Genomic DNA, 12,951 nt, shown 5'->3' with positions numbered 1-12,951 from the left:
CTGTAGAAGAGTGTCTCTGATAGCTCATTCAGATGCATTTATCTTGATATAGAAAGGTTTATTATGATCTGATTGAATAAGCACTGATAATGTTGTTATATATTTTCTCAGTGTGAGAAAAGCCTCTTCACACACAGTATTTCAGATAATTGAATGAAACTTCTTCTTTTGCAGATTTGCATCTGTTTCTCTTAGAAGATCTGAGAGTGATACAGATATTCATATGAAATTCTTGATAAACCTGCAGTAATATGAGATCAACTCAAGAAACTGTTATACATAATGTATATTTCTCAGCCACAGTCAATTTACTATGACATTCAATTTCTCTGAAATGAGGTGTATACAGTCATCATCTATTACATATTCTACAAACTTCAACTCTTCTGTTTCAAACACACACTTTGTTAATTTAATGTAGAGCTTATACTCTGTCAGAGTTATAACCACTTCATTGAGATGCTTCAAATGTTCATTATATGAGTTTGAAAAGACTAGAATGTCATTGAGATATATAAGATATGAGGTTTTATTCTGTTTATGAAGAATTGTATTCATCATTATTTGAAAGATAACAGATACATTTGTCAGATTAAATAATATTATTAGGAATTCAAACTTCTCTCATTGCATATTAAATGTAGTTCATGAGACTAACAGTTTATCTACACAGATCAGTCAGTATTCTGAGAGAAGATTGATCTTTGATAGATATCAGGTGTTTTCAACTGTATTCAACTGTTGTTGAATCTGTGATAATGAATATTCATTCTTGATTGTAATCTTATTGAGTACTTGATAATTGATACATATTCATCACTTCTCACCCGCCTTTTTCACAAATAGAACTGAAAAGCCCCACACGCTTGATGAGAGTCATATGAGATCATATTCTAGAAGGTCTGTGATCTGATACTTCTGTTATTTGAGATGCATTTGTGATAGAGAGTATGCATTCTGATTGACTGGTTTTGCATTCTCTGTGTTAATCTCATATATGAATCCTTGTTTCAGCAGCAATTTCAATGAAAGATCTGTTCAAAAGATCTTTTCATACTTCTTCAGAAGCTTATTATTATTATTATTATTATTCTTCAATTATAGATGTATGCAGTCAGAGACTATGACATCTACCTGAGAACTTTTAGTTCTCAGGGTTTTTCCTATATCTGTAAAGTTAACTATTATACATTCATCAATTTCAGATATGCAAAATCAGAAAATTCCAGCTCAGAATATAAAAACTGTTTACAAATTACAGTGTTTTAACATCTTCTGATACTTTGAAATCATTTGACAATATCATGACAAAGGAAAAGAGAACACAGTCTTAAAGATAGACACATTAAATAGATAGACAGAAAGAAATTGAAAGGAAAAGATAAAGTAAAGAAAGACTGTAATAAAACAAATTATTAAAAGATAGTATATAGCTGTTTTAACAGACTATATCTGATTGATTTTCTCCTCTTCATATTCAGATAATTCTGAATTTAGTCATTTTCTTGTAGCTGCTTGAGTTTCTGATAGAAAGTCTATTAAATATTTAATTCCTGTCTCAGTTGAGAATAAGAATCTCATATTTAATTAATTTAGATTATACTTCTCTTTCAATCTGACTCTGAGACTATTGTTTAATGCATAGTGTATTATAATATGCTCAGAATTCTCATTTGCATTGCAGAATGAGCATTCTATTGAGTCAAATCTATCATCAAATCTTTGTATATAAGATTTGAAATAGCCATGTTCTAGTTTCAGCTGTATTATAGATGAGAATATTTTCTTTTTACATTTAATTGAACAAGATTTTCACTTGGGTTTTATTTCAAATCTTGAATAATGTATACTCTTCTTTTATTTCTGCCAGCTTTAATTTCACTTGTCTAAATAAGATTCTTTTATTTTTCTCTTTATAAAAGATCAGAACACAACTTTTTGAATAGATCTGCTTAATTCTGTACTCTTTTTTACAGCTGAATCAGCCAATTCATTGCCATAAATATTCATATGAGCAGGAACTCAGTGTAAATGAATTATCAGCTTTGATATTCTTCTCTTTTGAATTTTCAAAACAGAGTTTAAGATCAGTTCAAGATTCATTTAATCATTATAAATCTGACTATTTCTAAGTCTTTTTAAAGCAGCTTGACTATTAGAGAATATTCATATCTCTTTCAAACTATTTTCTCTTTTATGAGATTTTATTTCTATGAGTTTGAAAGCTTTCACTATTACAAATAGTTCAGCATCAAAGACTTCAGATTCACAGTCTAAATTTTAGAAATCTGAGATAAAATTGATATTATCTTCAGTATAAGCAATGTCTGTATCTAATCTATTCAGATTCTCATTCTTTGAGTCATCTGAATAAATTAGAATAGAGTCTTTTATATTGATTGTAGAAATTCTCTTCAAATGCTGTTTATATTCTTTCTCTTTTAATAGTTCACTTATTTATAAGTCTATAAGAGATTCAAGCTTTTCTCTCCAGAGAGATAACTTCTCATGATTCACTTTTTCAATATTTAAAGAATAAAATTAATTTTTAATCAGAGAGCATAGTCTGTAAAGTTGAGAAGACATTTTCTTTGAAGAATCATTTTCATTTCAATCAAGAAATCTATTTCAATTCAGTTCATTTTCAGAGTTAATTGATGAAAATGAAGATAAGACTCTTTCTCTGATTATATAATTTGAGCTCATCTTTATAACTCTCAGAGCATAGTTTATACAGGTCTTTTCAAATCTAATAGCAGAAGAAGAAATTGAAGCTTCAATTTTCATTGCTTTAATAGAAGATGATTTGAATACTTTCAGAATTCTTCTCAAGACTCTGTTTTACAGACTTTGAAAGAGTTCAGTGAAATTCTCTTAATTATTTCATTAAACTTGAACTTTATAATCAGCTACTGATGTAATATAGGCTATATATAACTGTCTCATAGCCTGGAAGAATAGACCTCTATCTGTATTTAAAAGTCTGATTATGTTATTCAATAGTCTTTCTGCCTTGACAGTTCTTTCTTGAATGTGATATTTAAAGTTCAACTTGAAGTTTAACTATACTTCTAATCATTTGATATTTACACTGAGTTTAATCTCTCTATTTAAAAGAGATAGAGACAGTTCTTTCTCATTGAATCTAGAAAAGAAATGAATTAACTCAGTTTTATTCATATTAAATTGAATTTGATTGATATCTGCTCTAACAAAGACTACAGGTGCTAGCCACCTGCAGGATGCACCTTAAGCTAATTACATTTAACCCTCTATAATTAATTGACCACCGCGTCCGTCCTCTCGGGCCAGCCACTAATTTCCAGGGGTGTTAGTTAGTGGCTGCCACTGCTCACTTGATAGTGTACACACCAAGCTTCCAGTTGCTGATCTCGGCCCCATTAGATGCTCATAGGCCTATCAATCAGCTGTCGTGGCCTCACCCTGTGTTAGAGACTAATCATAGGCTTGATGACTGCAGTTCTCCCTGCCAGTATTAGGACTTAGCAGAGAGCTTGCAGGCTCTAACCTATCAGAGTGCCCTGCCTAGAGCCTAGATGCGCGTCTAGGCCTGCTAGTCAGGTGGTTTTCAAAATCATTCTCTGTATTTAAGGGAGAGCTAGGCTCTGATGATGGCCCTAGTTAGAGACTTGTTTAAGTAGTGTATAATCACTACATTAGGCTTGGCTCTATATCATTAGAACCTTGACAAGTGCACAGTAGAATAGTAGGACATTGACATCTCATGCCGGCCCTGATGGGTGTTCGCAGAATCTCACTTAACTAGTGGCTTGGCTTGCAGTAGAGAGTTCTACCCTGTACCAAGCCTTACTAATTAGGCTCAGCCTCTATTACATGAGGGCTTTCATGGGTAAGAAGTGGCAGATGCCAGCGGTGGGATTCGAACCCACGCACCTCTAATGTGTGCGGCCTTGGTTACCAGTCTTACCAACTGGGCCACGCTGGCTCTTCAGAAGCTTCTTTATATGCTTGTCCTTCTGCATATTCTTTATCTCAGTTTTCTTCACTTTCAGATTCTGTATGACATACAGAATGCTTTCAGATGAGGTCTTATAAATTGTTCTCTTTACTTATTAATATGTAAGCAGATTTAATTGTTCTATATCAGAGATGTGAAATGTTCTTCTTATATCAGTTAATATAATTGTATGAACTGTTTTCTTTCTATTAGTCAACTGTATATAACATGTACATTATTGAATCTGCAGATTGAATCTTTGAAATTAATTAAGTTTAAGAATAAGATTATATTTCATGTTCTGCAGCTCTTGCACTTAAATATAGTAAGATTATTCTCTGAAGTGCAAGGAAACTCTTACTCTTGCAGATGATATTAAATATTAGTTATCAGATAATCTTATATATCAGAGATTCTTCACTCAGCAGATCTCTTTTAGTCTTTGAATTATATAATTATTAATATATTGTGTAGAAGCTTCTGTGTCTGCTAATACTTTTACAGTCATCTCTCAATTCTTATTCAAGTGTCTCTTATACATTAACATTTCAGGTCTCAAGACATTGAGGTGAGTATTTACTTTCTTCTCACTCACATCTCAGTCAGAAGTCTGCTTTCTCTTGATATTTACAGAATTCAGAGAATTATCTAACACAGACATCTCTTTCACTTTAAAGACTTTTCATAGAATATCAGTAAGTGTCTCTGAGCTCACTGATTCTGCTAGTTTTTTGACTCTCTTACTTCTCTTGACTGTACATGCTGAGTGCAATCTTTTGCATTATGATTTTGATGTCTGCAGTTGAAGCAAGCTCAATACTTGTAATACTAAGATTTTCACCTAGAGAATTTCTTTTTCAGAGAATTCAGTGCTTTAGTAATAGTATTCAGATCTAGATTCATTGTGTCTGAGTGTGTGACTTGTGTCATAGAAGTCTGATTATCTGTTCTCTGCTGAGATATACTTAATTGCAGTATTTTCTATTACAATTGACTTACTTGTTTCTGTACAATGAGAATGTTATATGCTTTCTTCACTGTGTCTGACTGTGAGATTAAGCATTTTCATTCTGCTCTTAACTCAGATGTAAGATCATGAATGAAGATCTGTAAACAGAAAGATGTTAAAAACTCTTCATTCAACACAAGATAGTATAAGCTGAAGTGTGTGAAGTATAATGTAAGATTATCTACTTGTCTATACTCAGTGAAGTGTTTGTAATACTTGTCTTATATATTCACTTTCTCAAAGTTATGTAAGATTCATTTGAAAAACTCATTTCATATTTGTAAGAATGAATATCACTTCAGATAGACTGACCGCTGAGATCATGAATTTCACGTTTGATCTCATTTGGTCTGGTCTCATACATTTCTTGGCATGAATCCCGCTGGGACTACCTATCAAAAAAACATGCAAAGTGACTATATATCAGATCTTAAAATGGAACCATGACTTGAAAAAAATGAGAAAGTGGTTTCATTTGGTTCCATTTAGTTCCATTCTTGACATAAAGTTACTATTTTTAGACATTTTAAGGTTTTTTTTAGACTATTTTTAATTTTTTAAAAAGTAATGCTTTTTGGTAACACTCAAATGAGATTTAAAGTCATTTAAAGCAATAAAAATAATTTAAATTGAGAAATGGAAATCATGGTCTCATTTGGAAAATGTGATAAGAGTAGACAGTAAGTCTCACTGAGACAGTATGAGACTACTATCTAATGTTAAAACCGTGTAATGGGATCAGTCGAATTGATAATGAAACTATCAAAAAATCTGGTCCTGGTCTCAGACACGGTCACACGGTCAGTCTAACTTCAGATCTGTGAGATTTATCTTTTCATCAGTCATTTATAATGACTTTGCTTTTTCACATAGAAACGCGGCAGATCTTAAGACTTGTTAGAATTCTGTTGACTGTCTATCTGTGAGTTCACATTTAATCTGATAATATGATTGTATCTGACTCAGCTAGCTGATTGCAGCATCATTTTTTCAGTTGCTATTAAAGCTTGATAGCTTCAGCAGATCTTCTGACTTAATGTATTTCATACTTGAATTCTCATCCTGCGCAGCAGTCTTCAATGATGTATATACTTCTGAAGAGATCATAAACAATTATAATGAGATCTTCAGGTTCAGTGTAGTTACCTGTCTGTGTAAACATTCAATCTCTCACTGCAGGTCTAAGATCTGGTTTTCTCTATTCTTATTGATGATGATGATTGCATTGATGAAGCTCTTCATAGTGAATACTTGATCTGCAGTGAATGTCAATTGTTGTTTGACTTTCATCTCAGCCTGTCACTGTGTATACAAGGCCTTGATCTTGTTTAGAATTCTCATACACATACAGAGCTTCAATTCTGATTCAGTGATTTCAGCTACTTTTCTTACTACTTTGAGTAAACCCTCTGAAAGATTCTGCATATCTTTCAGTTCAGATAGCAGAGAAGAGTGTTATTCATATTAACTAGAGAAGGTATTCATTTCAGTGATTTTCTCATTGACCTTACAATGTCTATTATTATATCACTGTATCATTATATTACTATATCATTATATTACTATATTGTTATATGATTTCTGTTGTCATTGTATGACTTCAGTGATGATCATCTCTCTCTTTTATTTCTTTAAGTGAAGAGTGATCTTCTTTGAATCTGATTCATCACTCTCATCTCTTTTCTCACATCTCATCTGTTCGCATACATGGCATTCACCTGAGTGTGAAGTTTTCCCTCAATAAGCAAAGCAGTATCAATCAGATGCTCTTTCACTCACTGCTCTTTATATACTATCTTTTGAGATGTTCTAGAATTACACTGGCATGATAACTATGAATCACTTTGTAGACAGAATTATCATGCTCTGGAGAAGCCTGCATTTCTCACCAGTTTTTAGACATGCTATCAGATGTGATTCAAAGGTTGCTTAAGCAAGTGTATAATTACAGGTGTACACTGGCTTCTTATATATTGTACACTAAATTAATTAGCGGCCGCTATGGCCCCTTTACACTCGTAAGCAAGTTCAGAAGCAGCCGCGTTATTATCCGACAGTCGTATGTTCTTCCGAACCACAATATGATAGAGATTAATCAAGATTATTTATTTACTTTTATACATTAATGATATTCAATCTGAGTTAGTACTAAAATTATAACTAAGCTAAGAAACAAGATTATTTTCTCTTATATTAATTCTTCTTACACACATCAGTAATCAGTTATTGAAAACAAATTATTATCTTTCTTAAATTATTATCATATCTTCTGAATTCACTTCTTTTACTTCTTTTACTTCTTTTACTTCTATTGAAGATTCACAAACTCTTTAAGAAATCACTGTGAATTACAAAGTCTATATTGTTTACAATTCAACACAGAATGCTCTCTTTTAATTATGATGAATAATCACTTCATTCTTCACATCTGATTTCAGGTTATGAAATTTATGAAAAACTCAACATAAACACTGAGATAAACTATGAAATAATTATCAACAGATTGTATTATAGATTACTGAAGAGTTATCTCTCTATTACAATTACTACAACTTTATTCAGAAACATTCATCATAAACCGATTATAACTCTGAAGAAATTTTCTAACATCTGAAGTCATCAGAATGCAGATAATAAAAGAAAAATAATCACAAAATTACTACTGAGCTGATAAGTTACTCTATCAGATAATGATTTTTGATAACACTAACTTTCTAATTTGAAGAAAATTATGTGAAAATAATTACATATCAGTACTCTGATTTCATAACTCTCATCTGATAACTTTTATAAATAATTACTTTGTATATATATATCTCTGAATCTTTCTTCTCAATCAATTGAAAACTCTGAATTCTGAACACTTCTTCAAATGCTTAATTCAAATCTTCATATTTCACATCAATTCTGTCTTTGATTCAACCTTGAGATATACTACAAAGTCAATATGCAACATCTAGAATCAGAGTTGAAGAATCATTGAAAAGTATCTCTCACAGTGAATGTATAAACTAGTACAAACACTCTTACATTTATAAGAGTTACATGTTATTACATTGATGAGAACTGAACTTATTAAGAGATATTAATTGAATTTGAATTATTGATCAGTAGTCATACTGAGAATTATATAACAGAGATATTAATAACTGTGATTAAAAATGACTATTAAGATATTAGTTTCAGTCTTCTTACAATTACAACTGATAATACTGTGAATAACTACACTATAATGAAGAGCTTGAAGCAAAAATTGACTTTGCATTTCTAAAATAATAAACAAGATCATATTCTCTGCATTGCTTATATGATTCAACTTATAATATAAACACTGATAAAGAATCTTAACATTGAGATGAAGAATAATGAGATGACTGGTTCTTGAGATGAGAATAAGATAAAAGTGATTACTCAAGTAACTTTTATATTTACTTTGCAAAAGATAATGTTTTTTGACAACACTTTTTAATATTGTTTTTAGATAACACTTTTTGATAATACTAATGTTAATTTTGAATAGATTGACTAATAATTTAAATATCACAGATTTGAAATATTGCTAATGCAATTTGTACCTTCTCTAAATAACAACAATAATTTCATGATATTTAATAAATAAACAAATCAGTCACATCACTGAATATGATATAGAATGTTAGAACATGATAAAGATCAATATATAAGATAACTGTTTAGACTCTTTGATTGTGTCAGATAATTGATCATTGAGTATAATACTCTGATCAGAAAAAGATTCAGATATTGAAACTTTCTGATATAAAGTAAACTTAGTTGAAATATGTGATTGATTTACTGTTTCAGTTTTATAAAATAATAAAGACAGTCTCAATCACTCATACATCAATGCTGCAGTCAGTCTGATGAATATATAATAGTTTATTTACTTATCTTGAGAAGCAGTTGAATCACTTAAAAAGAAATTCAGTCTGAGATAATACTATAGTACAGGCTATTGTTACTGTAAGAAATAAACTGGTATATTACTACAGTAAAACTGAACAATCTTTTACAGAGTACTATGCTATAGCAGCTCTACTAGATCTCTCTCATTGAGTTAATATCTACACTTCTCAAGATTGAACAGAGGAGAAATGAGACTTATATATCAAATTAGTCTAAGACTATTACAATATCAACTATCAGAGATTTGAATAAGCAGATGTTTAAGATGTGAAGACAGTGAAATACAATTTTCTAGTAAGTAACAATCTTTAATAATACTTCATATTATATAGAACTATAATACTAACTTTAAAACAGAACTTATATACATTGATTACAACTGAAAATCAGGCAAAACTATATACTTATAAAACTGAATTTGACTACTATCTTTAAGATGATCTGATGAATTTACACATTAAATTAATTCTAGAGATATGAAAAATTGTTAAGAGTATATATTCAACTGTTACACTGATAATATGTGATATTCTGATAATTTTATTGACAGAGATGAGAATGAAGTGAAAGTTTAACTCAAGTTGAGATATTTATTACTATTACTGAGAACAATTATAAGAAGAAATAATTAAGAAACTCATAATTGTAAAATATGAAATTATCAGATAGTTTAATATCTCTGATCACAGTATATCAGAGAAGTGTAGTTTTTATAAGAAAGTGAAGAATAAACTTATATAAGAATGTATTTAGTTATTTCATGAGCATTATTAATAATTGTTACCAAATTCTGATTATATAAGTAATCACTGAATAAACTGAATGAGACTGATTTTAATCTTCAGTCTCAGTCTCATTCTGATTTTGAAAGAATAATCATCTTTCACAGTTTATTCTGAGAAATTACTTTCATTTCACTGTTCTTGAATTAAATCTGATCATTTTTCACATCATTTCTCTCAGAAATGATTCATTTTCAGATTTTTTTGAGGCTTGGTTCTGGTGGGACTCACGCCAAGAAATGTATAAGACCAGATTAAATGAGATCAAATGTGAAATTCATGGTCCCGCCGGCCAGTCTATTAACAGACATGTTTTCAGTGTCATTCTAAACTGTATATCTCACATTTGAAACTGTGTGTAGACAATATAGTAAGAGTTGTAATAGTTATATTAACTCACTTAGACTTAGAATATTCATTCTTGAACTTACTTGTACAGTTTGTCAACTGTTTCATAAGATTGTTAATATTAATATTATGTATAGAGTTCTGGTCAGATATATAGAAATTATCTAAATATATCTTAATAAAAGATTTTTAATGATTCTTTAGATTAATAAGAAAGAGATTATAATAGAAGTTCTCTATATTATTTATCAATTTCTTATAATATATATCTAGATAACAGAATCTTCTCTGAAATGCTAGATAATTGTTATCTTTGACATGTAAGATAATCAGTTCTTTTACAATATTTATATATTTCTCTACAAGTGAGACAGTATATTCAACTTCAATTCTTTCTCATAATGCAGCTATGTTATCTGGCTCAAGAGTTTCAATGATTGTATATACAGACTCTAATATGAACTGCAACATACAGTGATACAGTGCTTTGATACAAATACTTCATTTTTCAGCATTTAATATGTCTTGACTGATGTTTTCTGAGCAGATGTGGTTCGGAAGAACGTACGACTGTCGGATAATAACGCGGCCGCTTCCGAACTTGCTTATGAATGTAAAGAGGCCATAGCGGCCACTAATTAATTTAGTGTACAATATATAAGAAGCCGGTGTACGCCTGTAATCATACACTGAGAGAAGGCAACCTTTGAATGACATCTGATAGCATGTCTAAAAACTAGTGAGAAGTGCAGGCTTCTTCAGAATGTGATAATTTCATCTACAAAGTGATTCATAGTTATCATGCCAGTGTGGTTCTAGAACATCTCAAAAGATAGTGTATAAAGAGCAGTTATTATTATTATTATTATTCTTCCATTATACTCATATGCAAGCGGAGCTTATGATGAGTCCTTGCATGATGTTAAATACAGGTCAAGTGTTGGTTATACAGGAGGAAATACAGGTGTTGAGACCACGCCAAGATAACAAGAACATAGGAAATACAAAGGAGTGACAATTAGATACATGCGATAATAACTTCCCAGCCCAGGAACATAGAGCAATTCATTGAAGCGATTTGTACACCTCTGTATTTATTAGAAACCTGAGGTGCTTGAGTTCCGGATTTAATATATCCCCTGCGGGTTTTGAACCCACGCGCCTTGGTTTCCCACGCCAAGGTGCTACTGAGTGGCCGCATTAACCATTCAGCCACTGAGGCTATAAAGAGCAGTGAGTGAAAGAGCATCTGATTAATACTGCTTCACTTGTCAGAGGAAAACTTCACACTCAGGCGAATGCCATGTATGAGATGCGAACAGATGAGATGTGAGAAAGAGAATAGAAGCAGTGAATCAGATTCAAAGAAGACTGCTCTTCACTCAGAGAGATAAAAGAAGAGAGATAATCACTATTAAAGTTATACAATAATAACAGAAATTGTACAATGATATAGTAATATAATAATAGACATCATATAATTAATAAGAAATCATTAAAATGAATATCTTCTCTAGTTAATATAAATAACACTCTTCTCTACTATCTGACCTGAATGATATGCAAAATCTCTCAGAGAGTTTACTTAAAGTAGTAAGAAAAGCAGCTGAAATCACTAAATGAGAATCAAAGCTTTATACATGTATGAGAATTCTAAATAAGATCAAGGCCTTTTATACACAGTAACAGACTGAGATAAAAGTCAAATAACAATTGACATTCACAGTGAATCAAGCATTCACTATGAAGAGCTTCACTGACACAATTATTATTATTAATAAGAATAGAGAAAACCAGGTCTTAGACCTGCAGCAGAAGATTGAATGTTTATACAGATAGATAACTACACTGAATCTGAAGATCTCATCACAATCATTTATAATCTCTTCAGAAGTATATATATTATCAGAGACTGCTGTGCAGAATGAGAATTCAAGTATGAGATATATCAAGCTGAGAGATCTGTCAGAATTATCAAGCTTCAATAATAACTGAAAAAATGATGCTGTAATCAGCTGACTAAGTCAGATACAATCATATTATCAGATCAAATATGAACTCACAGACAGACAGCTAACAGAATTTCAACAAGTCTTAAGATCTGCTATGTTTCTACATAAAAAAGTGAAGTCATTATAAATGACTGATGAAAAGATGAATCTCACAGACTTGAAGTGATATTCATTCTCATGAACATGAAATGAGTTTTTCAAATGAATCTTATATAACTTTAAGAAAGTGAATATGTAAGATAAGTATTACAAATACTTTACTAAGTGTAGATAAGTGAATAATTTTATATTATACTTCATACACTTCAGTTTATACTATCTTACATTGAATGAAGAGCTTTCAATATCTTTCTGTTTATAGATCTTTATTCATGATCTTACATCTGAGTTGAGAGTAGAATGAAAATGCTTAACCTTATAATCAGATACAGTGAAAGAAGTGTACAACATTCTCATTATACAGAAACAAGTGAGTCAATTGTAACAGAAAATACTGTAATTGAGTATATCTCAGTGAAAAACAGATAATCAGACTTCTATGACATAAGTTATATATCTGAATACAATGAATCTAGATCTGAATGTCATTGCTAAAGTACTGAATCCTCTGAAAAAGAGATTCTCTAAGTGAAAATCTTGATATTATAAGCATCAAGCTTGCTGCAGATGTTAAAATCATGATATAAAAGATTGCATTCAGTGTGCACAGTCAAGAGAAGTAAGAGAGTCAAAAAACTAGCAGAATCAGTGAGCTTGAAGACACTCACTGATATTCTATGAAAAGTCTTTAAAGTGAAAGAGATGTCTGTGTTAGATAATTCTCTGAATTCTGTGAATGCTAAGAGAAAGCAGACTCTTAAATGAGATGTGAATAAGAATGATGAAGTAGACACTCAT

The 12,951-nt window shown here is 30.8% G+C and overlaps 1 non-coding gene and 1 pseudogene across 2 annotated transcripts; both read right to left on the bottom strand.

Moving 5' to 3' along the window:
- Positions 1-3,886: 3,886 nt before the first annotated feature.
- BDCG_17595 lies at positions 3,887-3,967 on the bottom strand. The gene has a single exon. It is a non-coding gene; the product is annotated as a tRNA-Leu (tRNA).
- A 7,208-nt stretch (positions 3,968-11,175) lies between these two features.
- BDCG_17594 lies at positions 11,176-11,264 on the bottom strand (annotated as a pseudogene). The gene has a single exon. The product of its transcript is annotated as a tRNA-OTHER (tRNA).
- Between the last annotated feature and the right edge of the window lie 1,687 nt (positions 11,265-12,951).

This window comes from Blastomyces dermatitidis, assembly GCF_000003525.1.
Source record: "Blastomyces dermatitidis ER-3 genomic scaffold supercont1.9, whole genome shotgun sequence".
In the NCBI taxonomy this organism is placed as follows: Eukaryota; Fungi; Ascomycota; class Eurotiomycetes; order Onygenales; family Ajellomycetaceae; genus Blastomyces; species Blastomyces dermatitidis.
Note: the sequence above shows the minus strand (reverse complement) of the source record. Positions and strands in the feature narration are given on the sequence as shown.